The sequence below is a fragment of the Phoca vitulina genome, unplaced genomic scaffold (genome assembly GCF_004348235.1).
Source record: "Phoca vitulina isolate PV1807 unplaced genomic scaffold, GSC_HSeal_1.0 scaffold1, whole genome shotgun sequence".
Classification (NCBI taxonomy): Eukaryota; Metazoa; Chordata; class Mammalia; order Carnivora; family Phocidae; genus Phoca; species Phoca vitulina.
This window is the reverse complement of record NW_022589704.1, coordinates 40401896-40424450: the sequence shown is the minus strand read 5'-3', so window position 1 is coordinate 40424450 and position 22555 is coordinate 40401896. Positions and strand designations below refer to the sequence as shown.

General features: G+C 34.9%; 1 long non-coding RNA gene across 1 annotated transcript; it reads right to left on the bottom strand.

The window, feature by feature from the left end:
• Window positions 1-15892: 15892 nt before the first annotated feature.
• LOC116640482 lies at window positions 15893-20861 on the bottom strand. The gene is made up of 3 exons (XR_004301031.1): window positions 20604-20861; window positions 19322-19597; window positions 15893-15981 (listed from the first exon to the last, which is right to left on the bottom strand). It is a non-coding gene; the product is annotated as an uncharacterized LOC116640482 (long non-coding RNA).
• Window positions 20862-22555: the final 1694 nt, after the last annotated feature.

Genomic DNA, 22555 nt, shown 5'->3' with positions numbered 1-22555 from the left:
AAGGCCAGGCTCTTCTTTCTTTGTGCTACCCTTCTGGTTCTACTCTGGAGCCCACTGCTATGTGAAAGGAAATCCTTTTTTTTTCCCTGTCAGTCAGTCATGCTAGTCAAGCTAAATCCCCACTATCTATATCTGGGAAGGTAGCACACTAAATTTGTATCAGGATCTCAGTTAATGTCATATTCCTACTAATACTTTTAATATGAAGACAACAAAAGGAATCATTAATTTCTACAATTTCCAAACTGCGCTTCAGAAACAGTGCAACTTGTAAGAGTTTCAGTTAGCACCATTAACACAAAGTATGTAAGATAAGATTTGCTTTCGGCTGTGGTGTGGCCAATGTCAGGAGACAAAATGAGGTAACAGTAGCAGAAAGACAGTATGTGAGATGTGGTAGCCTCTCGATTTGGTTAAGATACACCACAGATGAGGATAAGAATGGCAGACCTTTAGTTACAGGCTCTTACCGTCAAGGAGCATTCCCAGCTGGGCAGCACACGCCCGTAGTGATGGTACTTTTGACACACCCCCTCCTTAGAGGAGGTTAGAAACCTCCTAGAGACTCTAGGATTCAGTGCTCTTCCTGCTAGGGGAGAGCGTTAGGGCAATGTTTCTGTATTTGAGCAGGTGGGTATGAATGGATAAATCTGTTTGAAGAGCAAGTGAGTCTATGAGCAAAGCAAATAATGACAGAAAGGGAAAACTCTTCATAGGGAGTCCTGTCGAGCATTACTGAAACCTCTTGGTACAACAACTGCATTTCATTATGAGATTTCTCCCTCACTGGGATATAGCCCTCTAGGTAATACACGAAGGCACAGCATTTTAAGGGAAATATTTTAGCCTTTTATTTAAAATATATATAATGATGATAGTGTATTATATTTTTGTGGTTCTCAGTATGTATAATATTGTCACATTTATTATCACCCTGAATTCCCAAAAAATATTTTAACAACAAAGTATTCTCATTACCTCCATTTTATAGATGAGTGTGGTTCAAGGAAATCAACTAACTTGCTTAAACTGAAATGGTAGCAACTGGCATACCCATTTTTTTCCTACCCCTAAGTTCAGTGTGCTTCTGGCACAGCACATCTGCCTCCCATTTTCAATAATGAGTAAGTAGGATTTGATTTTCTGAGACTCTATGAATAGTAGGTAATTTTTATTGCTTGTCAAAGCTTTCTGGCCTTGCTACTTCATTCAATCAAAGTTTAATAATGTGACCTCCTTGAGGTATACTATTAGAAAATAAAATTAATTAGTTGAAGCCCAGTGGTGCAGATAACCTAACTACTGAAACAACTAGTTCTCCATGGACTCTATACAGGGCGAATTTTGAAGCACAGATTTCCTTTGTTGTTGTTGTTGTTGTTTTCCTAGTGGGAAAATAATTCACGTTCTTTTAATAGACAACTGCATAAGAAATTTATTTTTAAATACACTCTTTAAAGGTTAAATTGATGGTAAGATGGTTTTCTAAACTAATACACCAGATGAATCTTCAAGACTGGGGACAGCTGTCTGTTCTTTCGCATCACACTCCCGACAGTGCTATCTCCAAGACATGCTGGCAAGAAACAGGAAATCAGTTTCAGCCAAATTCCCACATTTCAGAGTCTTGCTGATGAGAGCAGAAAAATAGTCTCTCAACAAGAAGGTGTGGGTGGGTGATCAAGCCCATGTATACACTACATCACAAACTCACACTTGTCTAATTCTAGAGAAGGAATATTTTTATGTCTAGTTTTTGTGTTTTAGATAAATACCAACTATTTCAGAAGCGAGTGCCTCAAGAATGGAAACAAGTTTACTAAACAGTGAGTTGTGATTTGAAAATTCAGCAATCACATTAAAAACTTTCCTAAGCTCAACTGGTCTTTAGAACTACAGAGCAAGGAAGCAAAAAAGGACATATGTTTTAAATTTAAGGACTTACGCATTTTGTGCATTTCAAACATATGTTTCAGAGTATTTTGTAAGTCCTAAAATGTCTTAGTTCAATAAAAAGCCCTAACCAATGATACTCATGATATATATATAGACAAAAATGGACCTCGCATATTAATTTCTCAAATTTGATCTAAATACAAATAATTTAAATTATGCTATATATTATCATTGGTATGTGTACTCTGAAGGACTATCATTTGGTTTTCTCAGTTCAAACTATGATAAATACAATGTTCCCAATGGTGTTGCAAACCTATAAAACATTTTGAGGTACGTTCACACACTATGCTTTCTTATTAGCCACTCCTAACCCCTACAAAATTTGTTTTCTTCGTGGCCATTTATTGTTTTGGCACATATTATTTCCTCTTTGCAGTGATTTATTTTTTTAAATTATACCTACAAAAAAGAAAGCACAATATTCATTAAGTAAGTTTTTAAAATCTTTGTTGGACTTAATATACCTTTGTGTTTCAATTCCTGGGACCATTAAGATAAATGACAGAAGGGAGGGAAAAGCTTTAGAAACTTCAATATGTATAAGTTATAAATTTTATTTCATATTCTCTTGCCTATTGTTAAAAGTAAATGAAAATTTTGAGGTATTCATTAAAATCAATATATGTCCTAAAATTCATCATCTTTACTCTTTACTGCTTTCATTTTTGAGATAACATCTCTCAAGCAACATATTGTAATCCCACTCACAGTCCCACAAAGATGTCTCTATTTCATTAGAGTATTATCTCTGTCCGACGTGTGCTGAAATCACTTTGTACTGCCCAGAGTATATTGGAAATACTTTGCCCATTTGGTCACCAGATATAGTCAGCTTAAATGGAGATCCTGGAGTTGCTTTATCCTTGTTTTTTTTCTTTTTAAACCACCCAGCCTATCCTGGGAATTCCAGCTCTATCCTGGCTGCTTATGTCAAGATTATAATCAGGTAGGCAGCAACATTTGTACAATACCTTGCTAGAGGGTCACTATAAAGATAAATTTTTCAAATTCTTTAGAGCAAAACATCTAGAGACATAGCCTACAAAGGAAAAAACAAGGGTCCAGACGGAAAAGTTAGCAGAATAGGCTGTAATACATTATCCCTAGCTATGGAAAAGGGGAAAACCTCCGTGAAAGAGTGAAGGCATTTGAAGGCAGTCCCATCTCCGTATAAACATGCTAATGATAGATTTGACAAGCAAAGGACATTTCAGATGGGATTCCTCAATTGGATGCACTTGGTTGCCTAGAATTTCATTTTGAGATATGATTGACATATAGCATTGTATTACTTTCAGGTATAAAACATTCAATATACGTATATATTACAAAATGATCATCACAATAATTCTAGTTAACGTTCATCACATAGTTACCATATTTTTCTTTTGATGAGAACTTTTAAGATCTACTCTCTTAACTTCCAAATATTCAATCTAGTATTGTTAGCTATAGTTATCATCTTGTACATTACAACCCCAGAACTCATTTTATATGTAGAAGTTTGTACCTCTTGACCCCCTCCCACTCATTTTGCACATCCCCACACCCTGGCCACCAAACTGTTGCCTAGAATTTCTTATGGAAAGAAAGAAAACCCTGGGATATATGGATTTATGGCACATGGCTCCTTGGAAAATATCACATAACATATGAAATGAACTGAGTATAAAACAGAGATAGATCATGATGACATAGCTCTCTTACGTACAAGTGAACTGTATATTTGACTTAGAGAGCTCATGTATTAGTTTTGTTGCTGTAAAAAATTACCACAAACTTAGTTGCTTAACAACACAAAGTTTTTAAACTTACATTTTTGTAGGTCAGAAATCTGATACACGTCTCACTGGGTTAAAATCAAGGAGTCAGCAGGGCTGCATCCCTTTCTGAAAGCCCTAGGAAAGGGCTTCATTTCCATTGCCTAGCAGCCTCTAAAAACTGCCTACATTAGCTCACGGTCTCATTCCTCCATATTTCCTCTGATCTCTGCATCCGCCTTCTTCCATTTTTAAGAACCTTTGTGATTACATTGAATCCACCTGGAAAATCCACGCTAATCTCCATATCTTAAAGTCAGCTTGTCAGGAGCTCAGCTGAGCTGGGGGGGCGGGGGGGAGCTGACCTGCCAGGTGTCAGAGTAGTCAATTAAAGACAATGAGCCAAAATAAAGAGTGGAGCCTTTAATCTTTCACTACGATGGTGCAAGCAAGAGTCTAAACCTGGAGAAAGTGCAGACTTCTCTCCCTCCCGTTTCCCTCCATGGAATGGCATACCTGTGGAAGAGTAAGGTGGGTTAGCACAGATGTGAGCGTTGTCCTACTGCCAAGGAAGCCCCAAACAGAAGGTTCTAGCAATTTTATGCCCTTGAGGCCTAGAGAAGGGAAAGGGAGAGCTAGGAGTGAAAAAGTACGGAGTCAGAGTTGTAAAGTGTCCCTTCATAGTTTCCTCCTCCTCCTTCCATAAGGAGGCCTTGTCAGAAGTACCTGAGGAAGTCCTTTCTTCAAGAGACCCCTGAATGCAGTACCTGGGATAGGAATGAGGAAAAAAAAAAAAAAAAAAAAAAGGCAGCATGGTCAGTCAAAGGGGTCTGAGTTCTTGACTGAAATTCTTTTCAGAAACTCCAATGTATTGGCTGTGAGTCAACTATATAATTGCCCATGACTGAGTCTGAAAAATCACACACAGGTTTTTTGGCCAGGAAGCAGACACCTTACAGCTGATTCATAGCCTTGATTCCATCTGCAACAGTAATTCCCCTTTTCTATGTAACCCACCAAATTCACAGATTCTAGGATTAAGGATACAGACACCTTTGGGGACCCATTATTCTGTCTACCATACCTGACATATAAATCTGGACAAGTACATATAACAAGCAGAAATACATAATAAAGAATGAAGCAGATATTAATGAAATTAATGTCATGAAAATCAACAAAGTCAGGAGTTAATTCTTTGTAAAAGTCAACAAAATAACAACGATCTAGATGGACCGAGAAAAAATGAAAGACAAATTATTAAAATCAGGAATTCAAGAGGAAAATCATCATCAATCTACAGAAATAAAACAATTATAAGGGAATACTATGAACAACTGCATGCCAAACAATTTGATTCCTATATAACTTACTAATTTATATTGTTTTGGATGAAATGGACAAATTACTAGAAAGACACAAACTACCAACACTGACTCAAGAGAGAAGGTAAATAGACCTACGACAGAAAAAGATGAGGGATTAGTTATTTTAAAACTACCCACAAAGAAAAGCTCAGGCCCAAATGTCTTCACTCATGAACTTTGCCAAACATTTAAGGAAGGAGGAACACTTCCCAACTCATTCTATGTGGCCGCTAATATACTGATACCAAACAGAAAAAAATTCATCATACACAAAATAAGACAAGTACAGACCAATATCTCTTATGAATAAAGACACAAAAATTCCCATCAAACTATCAAACCAATACAGCAACAAATTAAAAAAGAAATATGCACCATAACTTATTTATTCCAAAAATGCAAGGTTGTTTTACCATTTGAAAATCAATTAATGTGATACAATATATCAACAGAATAAAGGCCAAACACCTCATGATTATCTTAATAGATGCTGAAGGATTTGCCAAATTCTATGTCCCTTCATAATTAAAAATATCAAATAAACTAGGAATTCAAAAGAATCTGTTTGATCTGATAAAGGGATCTATGAAATTTCCACAGCTAACATTATACTAAATGATGAAAGACTGAATGCTTTCACCTAGTGTCATAACAAAACAAAGATGTGTTTTTTTGCCGCTTCTATTAAACATTGTACTGGAGATTTTAGCCAGGTTAGTTAGGCAAGAAAATGAAATAAAGGCAGCCAGATTGGAAAGAAAGAATAAAACTATCTCTATTTGCAGATGAAATGATCTTATATAGAGAAAATTCTAAGGAATCTACTAAAATACTATTAGAAAAAATAAATTCAGTGAGGTTACAGAATATAAGATCAAGATAAGAAATTAATTGTATTTCTATACACTAGCAATGAACAACCCAAAAATGAAATTAAGCAAACATTCTTATTTTCAATAGCATTAAAAATAATAAAATAACTAAGAATTATTAAATTAAAATTAACAAAATAAGTGACAATTCATATTGTGACAATCACAACACAATGTTGAAAGAAATTAAAGACCTAAATAAATGGTAGGACACCCTGTTCTTTCTCCCTGAAAGTATGGAAGACTCATACTTCTTTTTTTTTTCCCTTGGGTTATTTTTTGTTCTTTAAATTCAATTAATTAAATATAATGTATTATTAGTTTCAGATATAGAGTTCAGTGATTCATCAATCCCATATAATACCCAGTGCTCATTACATCATGTGCCCTCCCCAATGTCCATCACCCAGTTACCCCATCCCTTACCTTCCCTGCCCCACAGCAACCCTCAATTTTTTTCCTGGGCTTAAGAGTCTCTTATGGTTTGTCTCCATCTCTGATTTTGGGAAGACTCATACTTCTTAATTTCAAGTTTTATATGGCAAGCCAGACAGTATGGTACTGACATCAGTTTAATGGAATAGAATTGAACATCCAGTGTGGGAATTCACAGAGCCTGGATAGACAAAGTGTGACCTGTATATGCCTCCCTAGATGAGACTAATTGAAAATCAAAGGAAGAGTGTCCGGAACGCTGGGCCTCCTTTGAGGTTTCTTGGCTGCAAGCAGCCAAATTCTTACTGCGGCTCAAGGTTCTCATCGAGGGAGTAAATATTTAAACTTTAAGGGAAAACAGGCACCTGTGGTGGTCACGTACTTTACGAACTCCTTGCCTCCTTGTTTTACGCTTGCGCTTGGTGTATTGATATGACCCCAATAAAAGTGGAGACAAAGCTTGGCTCGAGGCCTTTTGTCACTAGAGCTTCTGGTCCCCAGGCCTCTCCTTTCTCCTACTAAGGTGTCAGGAGTAATCTTTTCATTTGTCGTCTCAGGATGTGCTGGCCAAACTTGACAATCCAGAAATAAACTATTGCATTTACAGAAAATAGAGTTTTGACAAGGATTCCATGGCTATTCAATAGGGACAAATGATCTTTTCTTTTTGAAAAATAAGTGGTGCTCTGAAAATTATATACCTGCATGCAAAAGAATGAAATTTCACCCCTTCCTTACTCCATTTACTCGTATTAACTCAAATTGGATCCAGACATAAAGGTAAGAACTAAAACTATAAAACACTTAAGAGAAAATATAAGGGTAAACCTTTGTGACTTTGGCTTAGGAAAATCCTTCTTGGCTATGACACCAAAACCACAGGCAACAAAAGAAACATAGATAAGTTGGAGTTCATCAAAATAACTTTTTTTTTTTCCTGCAAAAGACACTGTTAAGAAAGTACAGACAAGCCATAAAATTGGAAATAAAAATGTTTGCAAAACATTTATCTATTAAGAAACTTGTATCAATAATATATAAATAATACAACTCAAAGTATATAAACACAAATAATGCAATTAAAAACGGGTAAGGGGCAGGGTGCCTGGGTGGCTCAGTTGGTTAAGTGTCAGACTCTTGATTTCAGCTCAGGTCATGATCTCAGAATCATGAGATCGAGTCCTGTGTCAGGCTCTGTGCTGGGCATGTAGCCTGTTTAAGAATCTGTCTCTGCCTCTGTCCCCTTCCTCCCCCCACCCCACTTGCACACACTCTCTCTCTCTCTTTCTCAAAAAAAAAAAAAAAAAAAAACTGGGTAAGGGCCATCAAAAGACATTTGTCCTAAGAGTATATTCAAATGGCCAATAAACACATGAACGGCAGAAGTAAATAAATCAGAGAAATATAAATACAAAACACAATGAAATACCATTTCATTCCCACTAGGATGATTGCAATCAAAAAGGCAAATAATAATAAGTATTGACAAGGATGTGTAGTAAATGGAATCTTCATATACTGCTGATGGTAATGTAAAATGATATAGCTGTTTTTGAAAAACAGTCTAGCTGTTTTCAAAAGGTTAAACATAGAGTTACCATATGTCCCAGCAATTCTATTCCTGCGTATATATTCAAGAGAAATGGAAATATATGCTCACACAAAAGCTTGTAAGAAATGTTCACAGCTACAATATTTATAACAGCCAAATGGTGGAAACAACCCAAATGTCTATCACCTGTTCAATGGATAAACAAAATGTGGTATATCCATGCATGGAATATTACTCAGCAGTAAGAAAGAATAAAACACTAGTACAAGCCATGAAACAAATGAATCCTGAAAATCTAATGCTAAGTAAAAGTAGCCAGTCACAAATTACCACAGTTGTCCGGTTCCATTTATTTGAGATTTTCAAATAGGCAAATTATAGAGACCAAAAGTAGACTAGTGGTTGCCTACAGCTGAAAGAGTTGGGGGAAATACGGGAGCGACTGATGATGCATATGGAGTACTTTGGAGAAAGACAAACATTTTAAAATTGAATGTTGTTATAATTGTCCAACTCCGTGAAAATACTAAAACTACTGAGTTGTATAATTTAAATAGATGAATTTATTGGTTTGTGAATTATATTTCAATAAATCTATTATCTATAAAACTACAGAAAATAATTCTTATCAATAGATTGCACATTATAGCAACTTGCACCACTTTTAGGCTGAAGCCTTCGATGCCAGTGCAAGACCCAACTATGTGTTCTTATTTATGTCTTGATCAATGAACTGATCAATGATAATACTATGCATAACCCAATGACTAAGTTTTCATATAAAGACTTTTGCTTCTCACTTCCTGAAACTATGAGCCAGTGTGAGATCAGCTAGGCTTGCGTGTTCTTTGTTTTCAGTCTGGGAGCACATAATGAAAGGACGACAGCTCCTGGGGCATGTCTTTCAATAAAAATGGCAGGAAAGGAAGGGGCCCTGCCAAACCACCAAAGTACATGTAAGGCCCATCCTTTATTTACTTCTGCCAATATTCCTTCTGGTAAAGCAAGTCACATAGGCCAAGTTCAGTATTGGTAGGGCCAACTAATCAATTACACAGGAGGGAAGGAAAGCATATATATTGGCTTAAAATAATAAAATCTTCCATACTGTGTTACGTAATTGTAGAGGAGGCCTCGTGTTGCTATGATGGAGGTCCAAGATTGAAGCAGACTCGATTGCTGTGTATAGAAAACTGCTGCCTTGGAGACTTGCTGGAACCCACGTGTTAATTAAGTCTTTACTGTGTTAAGCCACTGAAACTTAGCCATTCTAGCAAATACAAACATTGTCCTCCTCATTTAATTCTTCTTCTTGACATTCCTCCCTGTATTAATTACTTTCCGAAACCTGGACACAAAATACTGGAATATGCTCAAAACATACTTTTTTCTTCTTTATTTATCTTCCCCAAATCTAACCAATTGATAATGCTCAGGTTCCATTTACAAAATATACCTTATTTGGGATCCTTTCTTTCCTTTTCATTTTTCTATCTTACTAGAGGCCGTTTCTTTTTCAACTAATAATTATTGCTCATGTTTATCGAACATTTATTGAATGTTAGAGACTGTCTTAATTGTGTCTATTAAATCTGGACATTATTGTAATTAGACTTCAGAGATGAAATAAATATCTGCTCAAAATTTCAGTGAAAACAAATAGTGCAGATGAATGTTCCAAAATGCACCAACCAACACCCATTAAATAATCTCAAATTTCTTATTCCAACAAAGTCTACTATGAATACTTGCTAAACTACCTTCTACTTCACCCTACATTGAATTGGTGATCTCTCATTTGATACTGTTATTCCTGATTTTTTTTTGTATGTTTTTCATCAAGATGATCACTATGACTGAAATATAGCAGGGCAATTCATGACTACTTAGCATAACAATGTAATTCACATTTCTCCTGTTATGTAAACCACATAGATTTTTTTTCCTTTCTCCCTAGTCCTCTCCTTTCTAATTCATTCCACCTGTCATAGGACAGTCTTTAAAAGGTGATATTTTTTCCAGTTTTATCGATATCTAATTGACAAACAGTACTGTAAAAGTTAAAAAAAAGTAATTTTTATTAGAGTACTTCCCAGGCATGAGCTGTGTATTCTTCCACTAGTGTAGCTCCAGCCACAGTGAGAAGAACCATAAAGAAAAACTAAATCCAAAGATAACACAGAAATATTGATTTAACCAATCATTTTACATAATTTACTATGAAAGATACTAAGTAGCAAATTGTCAAGTGTAATTTTCATCTATTTCTTACCACTTTTTGGTGTAGGTACAAATGAGCAGCAAAAAGAAATGGAGACATGCTTAGAAAGAAGGCAACATGAGATAATTCACAGGTGTGAGTATTAGACTCTGAATAACTGATAAGTGAATAAAATAGTGGCTGAAACTGCAATCAAGAGGATAGTAAATGACATCTGAAGATAAATGATCTTTGCACACGATATTTAACAACATATTTTTTTCTTATGAGTCATTAATTGAGTCTAAGATTTTTCACCCAAACCCATTATACACACACTTACACCACACCACAGATGCGCATCTACATGCACGATGCACACACACACATCTACACATATGGAGAGATCAGTAGCTTTTGTTACTCATGAGTGTCTCCAGTAAAATAATGTATGAGAGTATGATGAGCATTCCATATATAGAGTGAAAAATTTATGAGCATCATCCCCTTAGGTGATAAGCTGTGACTCTTAAAAATTAACTCTTTATTCTAGCTAGAATAATGAATGAAATACGGCTCTTTTAAGCACAGAGAATGGGTTCAAGTGTAATTCTCTTGTGGTTAAGTAACAAGGTCATAGCTTATGAAATCTTTTCACTGGGTTCCATAAAATATTATAATTGTTCTGCCTCTGCTTAACAATTTATTCTTTCTGTGAGACCAATGAGAATAACAAGGAGTAGAGATAAATTAAATACATAATCTCAGAGACTACATTTGTGCTAGTATTTTAAAAGCATGAGAACAGGACTGGCCCAAGAAAAAATGATGAAGTAGGTAAAGTTTTGTCTTTATCACCATTTTGAGTCTTATTTTCTTCATGCTTTCTGTACTGTAGCAGTCGTTTAAATATATATCTTATAAATTGCAAAATATACACATATGTATATATAAAACTATTTGGTACATTTTATTTGTAGACTGAATTTTAAAGAAAATCTGTCACCATGTTTCCACTTTCACCCAGGAAACTATCCTTTTTTGTGAAGTCCCATAGCTTTGTGCTCATACCTATTATAGCATACATTCTATTACTCTGTAAATGCATAATTTTACATATCTCCCCAACAATGCACTCTGCGCTTCATGAAAGCAAGAGATGACTTATGTATCACATCCCTCAATTCTAACATGGTGCCTATTATATAATAAGTAATAACATATGCTAAAAAAGAGCTGTACAAATATGTAGTTTAAAAAGGTGCCTGGGTGGCTCAGACAGTTAAGCAGCTGCCTTCTGCTCAGGTCATGATCCCAGGGTCCTGGGATCGAGCCTGCATCAGGCTCCCAGCTCAGTGGGGAGTCTGCTTCTCTCTCTCCCCTGCTCATACATTCTCTCTCTCTCTCTCTCTCTCTGTCTTAAATAAATAAATAAAATCTTTTTAAAAAATGAATAAAAAGCCATCCTTAAATATGTAAAACACAATTCAGAACATCAAATACAAAAAAGCATTGCTTCTCTGATATTTTCCATAAAATATAATAAAGTAAAATCAGTAGTCATTGATGAATATTTTATTCTAGAATTATTGCCTATGAATTAGTTGCTATAACAATAAAGCCTTACTTTCATCATTTATCCACAATATTTTCACAACTGAAACCCAATGTTATCTAAAATTCATGAAGAATCTAATAATTCACAATTTCTAACACACAAAGATAGTCTTTTTCTTTTCTTCTTTTCTTTTCCTTTCTTTTCTTTTATTGTGGTAAGAACACTTAGCTCGAGACTTACCCATTTTATAAATGTTCAACTATGCACCACAGTGTTGTTAAGTATAGGCACAATATTGCACAGTGTACATCTATAATTTATTCATCGTTATGGAAGGTATTTAAAATGGCCAAACTCATAGAATACGGAATAGAATTTTATATTATGTAATACTTCTCCCAGGTAGCTTCAAAACCTGCGATGATCTTTATCTAGTTCCTCTTCCTTGTAAACGTCTACTCCATTGCCAATTCTCCCTGAAATACACATATGGTCCCCTAGAATCACCCTTTATAATGGCTCTTTCAATATTCCCTTCATAATGGTTCACCATAATTATTATGAAAGACAAAAACAGGATACTGAATATATATTCACTGCACTACATATATCCATTTCTATCTACCACTTCACTCTAATCCACATTATTTTATGCTTTCTAACTAACCTATCAATATTCTCTTAGCCCAATCTCTCTTAAATACTGCTTACAAAATTCTTTAATCATTATCAACTCTATAAAAATACTGTTAATGAATATGCATCACAACAAAACAGAATTCAAATTACTAGGTAGCATATATGTCCTCCATACTCTCACTTCTACCACTTCTCAGTCATGTTCCCCATTTATCCATCATAATAACCCTCTTCACCAGGTTCCTTTGAAAGCACTATTTCCTCCTTTGTGACTATGTAATTATAGCCATTCTTTAAGGCCTCTCTCCATTAAAGTTTTCCTGGTACTCCCTCATATTTAGGGCATTTATTGCCAGCCTGACATATATGGAGTTTTTACATGCTTCTTTGTATTAGATTATTTATTTAACTACCATATTTTCCAATCTGGACTTGATAGCTTCAAAAATGAGAATAATATTGCATATTTCCCTACATTCTCCAGAAGAGAACACATGCATATCAGAGTACTACACATGCATTGCTCATCTAATAAAGCATTGGTGATGGTTTAATTTAGAATTTACATACATTTGAATACTTTTACAGCAATTATTATATAACTAAAATAAGAGTGCAAAGTAAAGAACAGAGATCGGCTTTGAAGCTAGATAAACTTGAATTCAAATCACACCATTGACATATTTATCTGATCTTGAAATAATTAATAAGGTCATATATTTATATAAGCTTGGAATAATTACTAAGATCCCTGTTTTGTCATCTTAAAATGGAGATAACAATACCAACTTTTCAAGTCATTGTGAAATTAAAAGTAAGCAGCAAAGTTGATCCCCCATAAGTGTTCCTGGGTACTCCCTTGAATAATGAAAGAAAGGAAGAAAGGAAAGGAAAGAGAGAGAGAGAGAGAGAGAGAAAGGAAAAGGAAAAGGAAAAGAAAAGAAAAAAAGGAAAGGAAAGGAAAGAAAGGAAGGAATGTAATTGTTACATTGTTACATTTTTATATATTCACAACATGGAAATGAAGGGCTTTTTAATACAATATCAAATTTTATATTAAATAAGTTTCGAGGGGCACCTGGGTGGCTCAGTCGGTTAAGTGTCCACCTTTGGCTCAGGTCATGATCCCAGGGTCGGATGGAACCCCGTGTAGGGCTCCCTGATCAGCGGGGAGCCTGCTTCTCCCTCTCCCTCTGCTGCTCCCCCTGCTTGTGCTCTCTCACTCTCGCTCTCTCTCAAATAAATAAATAAAATCACAAATAAATAAGTTCCTAAAATTTTCCATTTAACAACTACTAGACTAACATCAAAAAATTCTGTGAAATGATTATAGTTATTTAATTTGGTGGCTTCAGTTCTGCAAAAGATTAGACTTTATTATTTAGGCAAGTTAAAATCCTAATTCCATTTGGGAAGCTAGTTTAAAAAATAGATTAACCCAGAATGACTAAAAGCTACCTTGTGTAGAATTTGCCTAACTCAAACTTATATTTTACTCTATGTATGTAGCTTCTCAACTATCACACACATTGTGCAAAAAGCAATAACTTGCATTGGCATTATACACCATGTATGTCTTTATTCAATTACATTCCACCTCAAGCAATTTTTTTTTCTACACTGCATCGATTTGGTTGTTTTTCAACCTTTCCTCATTTCTTCCCTTCAATTCTCTCTAATTCCAGATGGTACATCAAGATGTCTTTACTGATTGTTTTGTAATAAAATCTCTCACAGACAAGGAGAATAGATCTTTGTGTTTATAGAAGAAAAATCCAGCAATAAACTAGAATGCCAGAGGAAAAATTCTTTAAGTATACCCAGAGCACTAGTGTTGGCAATTTGTTGGTAATCTTACCTTGAAGATGCTTCAATGCTGATGTGAATGAATTTCAGGTCACATTTTAGGTTCTGAGAGGCAGATTCCTAAGGAAGATAAAAAATTATTTAGAAACTAGCAGACCTTGATTTGAAGCCTGGCTGTCATCCACTAGTTTTGTGAGTTTGAGTAGGCTGCTTAATCTTTTAGCTCTCAAACTATGCACTTATAAAACAATGGATAGAATTGCAACAGCATTATGGGGATCAAAAATACTGTGAATGATACCACTGCATTCTCTAGGACTATTTCTCAAAAAAACAAAGAATCTGCTGATTTAAAAAACTTTTATAGATATCAAAATTTTAGGGCAAATATTAAATTTGCTGGGAAGAGGGGTGCCTGGTGGCTCAGTCAGTTAAGCGTCTCCCTTTGGCTCAGGTCATGATCCCAAGGTCCTGGGATTGAGCCCCGCATCGGGCTCTCTGCTCAGCGGGGAGCCTGCTTCTCCTTCTGCCTGCCGCTCTGCCTATTTGTGCTCTCTCTCTCCCTGTCAAATTAAAAAAAAAAAAATCTTTAAAAAAAATTTGCTGGGAAGATTATATATTATATGATGTTATATATTATATACTGTAATATATATTTGATTTATGACCACCATTTTATTACAAATTTATATATAATATTGATATTCATAATAAAAAGTAAGACCCACAAAGTGAAGTAAATAATGGCTTATAGGAAGATATATCTTAATGACAAATATGCCAACATAAAAAAAAAAGACTTGATGTAATATGCACAGATATTTTTGTAATGTATATAGGATTTAAACAAACTTATTCTCAAAAATCTTGAGTGCAGTTATTATAATTAGTGTGCACCACACAGGAATTTGCGCTGGCCAATCACTCACATTTGACAAATGGTGATGGTTTGCAACTAGAATAAGCAAAGTTGTTTTATATTTGTCATACATGAGTTTAATGGTTGGCTAATCTTCCTTTATTGGAAATCCATTGTAATCTATACATAATGGATATAAAGTGAGTCCAGGAAATGTTTTCCGATCAGAAGCTCTAAGAAGCAGTACCCTAAGGATTTAAATATATTACAACGCAAAGTAAGCTGAAATTTAATCATTCAATGAGTTAGGAAGCTTCCAGAAACAATATCTAACAAGCCCTCAATGCTGAGATAAGAGAACAGACACTGTGGTAAATAAATATTTGACTCTCAATATTTGATTCTCAATATATATGAAACACAGTGATACAATGGGATTATGAATAATTCTGTCTTATCTATTCTTATCTATTATCATTTTTACCTGGTGCAAATTCCAAATAGAACTGGGTGAAATGCACAAAATTAGATATTTTGCTGAGAATGCAGATTGAAATAATACAAATACCAATACATATGCAGTGATGTTGTTTATAAAGCAAACAGTGTGGAAAGGAATTTAAAAAAAAAAAAAAATTGAAGCCCTACAATCATCAGATAGTCTCCTAAGGGTCTAGTTAAATATTTGTAGTTATTATCTTTGAGGAGTTATGTTACATTGTAATTGGTAAGTTCCATACTATTATTTAGACCTTAGATATGTCTTACCTAACACATTCTTACTTTTTTATATTTTAGATTCAATTTTGAGTTTGGATTCTTCAAATAATTGGAAAGATTTTAGCTCTATAAGTTGAGGAGGTAGCCCACCCAGTTAGTTCTTATCCGTGTTGTCATGTAGTGGCACGTTTAATGCATCTCATGGTGTTCCAGTCAGCCATAAGGAAGTCTGTAGTGCAGACAGATCGATTATCCTGAAAGGGTAAAAGTGAATTTTATGTAACAGGGGATGCATTTTAGAAAAGAAAAAAAAAATTCACATCTGGTGAATTGATGATTTGTAAAGAGAAATTTTCAAGCAGAGCAGCATTTAAAATGGAAGGTGTTTAAACTTAAACACAATTATTGATTCTTTTGAAGGATTGTCATGTAGAGGTCAACCTAGTTTGGGTTTAATAGTCTTTTTGTGACCACACAAATTGCAAAAAAAAATTGGACTATAAAAAGTTCCCCAGTGCTGGATTACCTAAAAGTTGACATTTTTAGTTTTCTTACTTTGAAACAATGGTAAAAATGTCATTAACTACTTTCTTCTTCAATGGTTTCCCTTTGCTGCAGCATATTTTCTTAAAATGATTTATGATGTTGCATGACCATCCAACCTTCTGTCTCTCCAGCTCTATTGTACCTCATACTTCAGACTCAGAATTACAAACCTCTGAGTTTCCAGTACACAATCCTGGCTTGTGCCTCCAAGCTTTTATTCATTTCAATTGCTTCTTTTTGTACTTGTTCACTATACAGCACCATAGACACAAAATAAAACCTAACCCACATGTTATTGTTTCTACTACAAGATTCCTTCCCTTCCTTTCTCTAATCCTCAAAAAAATAAGTATATCTGTACTTGTGCATATGTCTGTTACTGTTCTCACCTTACACATTGACATTTTCAGATTCCACTGGGCTATGGATTCCTTAGAGTATGCTTATTTATTTTTATGCACCTAGTACCTGATATTTGGGAAGTACTCATTTAAAATGTATTAAACTTTTGAAAGGAATGATTCTTTATTTATATCACCCTGCCTTTTTCTTCAATGAAGTTTTCCCCCTCAGTTTTGTGGTTATTTTTTATTTCCTTTATCACTTATCCTATTTATCAGTATCATTTAATCATTTAACCTTATTCACATATCGTTTAGAAATAATACCTTAGACAATACATTTAGAGTAATAGTAAAGATGAATCTTGTAAAATTAACAGTTACTAAAAATTTGAAAAGAGAACTTTTTATTTAAAAATATTTTGGTTCCATAGATCTTATCTTTTATTAATGTGGTGTATCACATTGATTGATTTGCAAATCTGGACTTCAAGCTCTATTACAAAGCTGTATTCATCAAGACAGTATGGTCCTGGCACAAAAACAGACACATAGATCAATGGAACAGAATAGAGAGCCCAGAAATGGACCCTCAACTCTATGGTCAACTAATCTTCAACAAAGCATTAAAGAATTTCCAGTGGAAAAAGTCTCTTCAACAAACAGTGTTGGGAAAACTGGACAGCCATATGCAAAAGAATGAAACTGGACCACTTTCTTACACCATACACAAAAATAAATTCAAAATAAATTCTCCTAGGAGAGAACATAGGCAGCAACATCTTTGTCATCAGTCATAGCAACTTCTTGATGGACAGGTCTCTGGAGACAAGGGAAACAAAAGCAAAAATGAACTACTGGGACTTCATCAAGAAAGCTGTGGGGGCTCCTGTGTGGCTCAGTCAGTTAAGTGTCTGCCTTCAGCTCAGGTCATGATCTCAGGGTCCTGGGATTGAGCCCCACTTTGGGCTATCTGCTCAGCGGTGAGTCTGCTTCTCCCTCTCCCTCTATGATCTTTCTCGCTTTTGCCTCTCTCAAATAAATAAATAAAATATTAGAAAGAAAGAAAGAAGCAAGCAAGCACTGCACAGAGAAGGAAACAATCAACAAAACTAAAAGGAAACCAAGGTAATGAAAGAATATATTTGCAGATGACATTATCTGATAAAGGGTTAGGATCCAAAATCTATAAAGAACTTATCAAACGCAACAACCAAAAAACAAATAATCCAGCTAAGATATGGGCAGGATACATGAATAGACATGTTTCCAAAGAAAACATCCAGATGGCTAACAAACACATGAAAAGATGCTCAACATCACTCATCATCAGGGAAATAGATATCAAAACCATGATGAGATACCACCTCACCCCTGTCAGAATGGCTAAAATTAATGACAGGAAACAATGAATGTTGGCGAGGATGCAGAGAAAGGTGAACCCTCTTACACTGTTGGTGGAAATGCAAAGTGGTGCAGCCACTGTGGAAAACAGTAAGGAGGTTCCTCATAATGTTAACACCAGAGCTACCCTACGACCCAGCAATTGCACTACTAGGTATTTGCCCAAAGAATACAAAAATACTAATTCAAAGGGGCACATGCACCCTTTATCATATAGCAGCATTATCAACAATAGTCAAATCATGGGAAGAGCCCAAACGTCCATCAGCTAATAAATGGATAAAGATGTGCATATATCTGCAATAGAATATTACCCAGCCATCAAAACGAATGAATGGATGGAGCTAGAGTGTATTATGCTAAGTGAATAAATCAGTCAGAGAAAGATAAATACCATATGATTTCACTCATTTGTGGAATTTAAGAAACCAAACAGATGAACATAGAGGAAGGGGAGAAATAAAAAGAGAGGTAAGCAAACCATAAGAAACTCTTAACTGCAGAGGACAAAGTGAGGGCTGCTGGAGGGGAGGTAGGTGGGGATGGGCTAAATGGGTGATGGGTATTAAGGAGGACACGTGTGATGACCACTGGGTGTTATATGTAAATGATGAATCACTAAATTCTACTCTTGAAACCAATATTACACTATATGTTAACTAGAATTTAAATAAAAAGTTAAATTTTAAAAATAATAAATAAATAAATAAATAAAATATTTTGGTGCCATATATGCTAATACGTAATTATGAAATAGGATCTTTGGATATATATTCTGGTGACCAATCTATTTCTATTAAATGTATCAGTTTATCCTTGCAATTTGGGTAGTTTTCAAAATAATTTTTTTTTTCTAAATAGAATAAGCATTCCCTTCTTCCTGAGTTTTTCAACAGTAAAAAAGATACATGTTTAAGGTGTACATTTCAGCTATTCCCCTGTTGTAGCTGTCTTAAGTTACAAATTGATGAATCCAGATTACTGAGATTTTGCCATAGGGCATGTTTTATCTGTATGATGTCTTGGGGGTATTTGCTAAAGATTAATGTAATTTTAAGAACTATACAATTATATTGGGATACATCATAGGCATAGAAAATTAAAAAGGTTACTTTTGGGAAGGAATCTGTGCCATACAATGTATTAATACTAAATATAGATGCCTGGCAACTCGGCTTTATTGAGTTGGAGGCTGGAGAATAGATGACGGTAAAGCCTGCCTGGAGAATTGGGGCAGCCTACAATCAGGCAAGGGAGAAAAGTATACTGGAGATAAACACAGAAACAAAACATAGATTTATACCCATAGGCATCAACTCTGGGAGATGGCAGCAGCCGGCATATCATGCTGTCATCTGGTCATCTCAAATGGGATGGTTCCTTCGGAGCCCATGAAGCATTCAGCATGTGAGGCAAACAAGCTGCTTCTAAAGCAGCACTTGATCATGGCCTTGCGGTGGTGGCTACCATGGCTGAGTATAGACCACATGTGCACACTGGGTGGAAGAAACCTCAGGTAACAAATCAGTCATAGCACACGTAAACAGGATAGCAGCACTGACAGTTCTTCTCATTATTTCTAGGTAGAAAGGATAGCATTATGTGAACTATAATGAGGCACTTTTGAAATTCCCAAATGAGGTAATATTCAGTTTACATATAACTATCACGTAATCTCCCTACAAGTTGTTTTTTCATACTTTTATATTCTAAGAAAAAATTTGTAATAACTTTATGCATTAGAGGAACACAAAAGCATTAAGGTGATTTTTACTAGTAAATTTCCACAAAATTCAATTGTATCACAAACTATGTTTTCTCCAAAAAATCATTGGCTCATCACTATACACAAAGTGGTATGTGCACATAAAATGACATTGACCTGCTCTTTACATATAAGTTTATCAAGCAAAGGGAGTTTGTGTTGGGAACTCTCTGAACTCCAGAGACCATATTCACATAGTCTACAAATAGTGTTTCTGTAATCAATTTTGAGCTATAAAAGCAATTGGGGAATGGTTGTCAATGAGATCTATGAAAAAGATAATTGCTTCTCTTATGTATTTTTAAATTACACTTAGATTTAGGATATGGTCACACTGTATGTTTTGGAAAACTCAGGAAGTATACGATTACTTAGACTTAGCATATAGTCACCACTTGATAAATGTAAATACATTAAAATATTTGCAATTACATTTGTGTAGAATTATCCATAATTAATACAGCTGCTTGTTTACAGGCTATTAAATACTTGACAGAGAGTTTGAAGCAGAAAACTTTACACTGAAATTTTAGCATTCTTTGTCAATTGAGAAATGAAGACAAACACAGCCTTGAAATCATGTACTTTCAACGTAACATTTGATTCAATTTATAAGACATTATTTATATCTGAATTTTCTATGCATTTCATACAAATACCATACTTCTTCATATCAAACAAGGGAGAAAAGGTACCTCAAAAATTTAATAAAAGTGTATTTAATGCACATATATTGGATGCCTATGAAATATGAGGTATTTGATGGCCACAGTAAGATTCAGAAAAAAAAAATAGCAATTCTTTACAGAAGCTTGCTCACTTTTGAGAAGAGCTCTGGCAATAGCTTTGCCTCCTTGGCTTCACTCCTGTACTCACTTCAACCTTAGTTTCATCAGAGCAGACCTGGCCTGGTTCCCATCCATCACAGATGGTCAGGTCCTGGGCTCCAGTCACGGTGCCCCTTCAGTTGTTCTGCCTGTCCTAGGGTTGGTGGAGATCTTATTGTTGCTGATCACAAAGACCTTGTTTGGCTCTCTTATCAACTGTATAACCAATTTCCTCTATTAAGTGTCTTCTGTTAAAAATAGGTTGAGTGGTTTCTGAAATTTTTCCAGAATGAGTAAAACTATTTTCAGCAAGGGTTATGCCACCTGTCACGAGAAAACACCAGTTATTTCTTACAAAGAGCCACCATAAATTTGACAGACTGTTAGAATTGAGGCTTGAACACTAAATATCCAATCTGCTTATTTTACAAATGATGAAACTGAGGTAAATTGGAGTTCTGTTTGCAATTATAGGATAAATCTTTGCCATCTGTCAACGAGATAATTCTTCTTTATTTGAGGTATATTGATTGAGTAGTAGAATCCAAGAATTTAGGAGGTCATTTCTCAAAAGGCAGCTTCATTTCTAGGGGGTGGGGATGAGGGTAAAGCTAATATTGGTAAAAAGTTGTTCACAAAGAAGTTTCATTTTTGTGTGCAGTAGTGTGTTAGGGAAAAATAAGATCTCAATTTTAATATTTCCAAAATGGAATTGGTTAAACAAACAAACAAAAAAAGGTGGCTTAAAAAGCCACAGCCCTGTGTATACTATTGAAATTTAAAATTCATGGCTATATAAATTTTCAATATTTGGAGATTTCATTGGCTTTCATTAAATTTGTTAGAGAATAATTTGGCTGGAAGTGAGACCAGAGCAAGGGCTGTTACAGTCATTTTTCCCCATAAAATTACATCCTATGTATCATGGAGTTTATTCAGAGGGAGTGTATTGACTCTATAACCAAAAGTCCTGTAAGACCCATTACAGGAGGTTGTAATTTTGTATTCAAGGATTCTTCAACAGTGATTATTGACCCATGAAAATGTAGTCATTATAACCTATAAAGATTTCTTCATCATTGTAGTTACAGGTTTTTTCAACAGGGAAAAATAGTGGACAAGGAATTAGAACAGGTATTGACTATAGCTCCAAATATTAGCAGAGATAGAAGTTTGAAAAAGGCATTTAACTCTCTGGCCACCACCATCTTGGGTCTGAGGTCTCTTCTGACAACTCACAGAAATGGCACAAACATAAATTTAAAAATTATATATAGAATTATACATGGAAACTATATAAAGTTGTATACATTATATATTATAATAGTATAAATTATATAGCTATTTTGGAGATATTATTAACATTATTATTTTTTTAAAGTTGCCATCATATTTAGTGAATAGGTTTGGTATCTACATAATTGAAGTAAAACTTTATTTAGCTACTAATTATAAATTTCTATATTCGTGCCCACTCTATGGAAGAACTTTGATTGACTCATGTTGATGTATTTTCCTTTATTAACATAAGTAAATGAATAAAATTATGAAAAAAAAACAACTAAAAGGATGAGTGACTATTGAAATGGATGAATTATGTTCAAAATAGGGGCGCCTGGGTGGCTCAGATGGTTGAGCGTCTGCCTTCAGCTCAGGTCATGATCCCAGGGTCCTGGGATCGAGCCCCGCGTCGGGCTCCATGCTCAGCAGGGAGCCTGCTTCTCCTTCTCCCTCTGCCTCTCTCCCTGCTCATGCTTTCTCTCTCTCTCTGTATCTCTGTGTCTCAAATGAATAAATAAAATCTTTAAAAAAAAAAAAAAAGAAAATTGTTCAAAATAGTAAATCAGTATCAGATGGATGAGGAGTAACTGGATTACACGTATATACTCACTGGTTTCATACAAACCTGCTTTCTGTGATTTGAGTAGTAATAGCTTTTCATTTT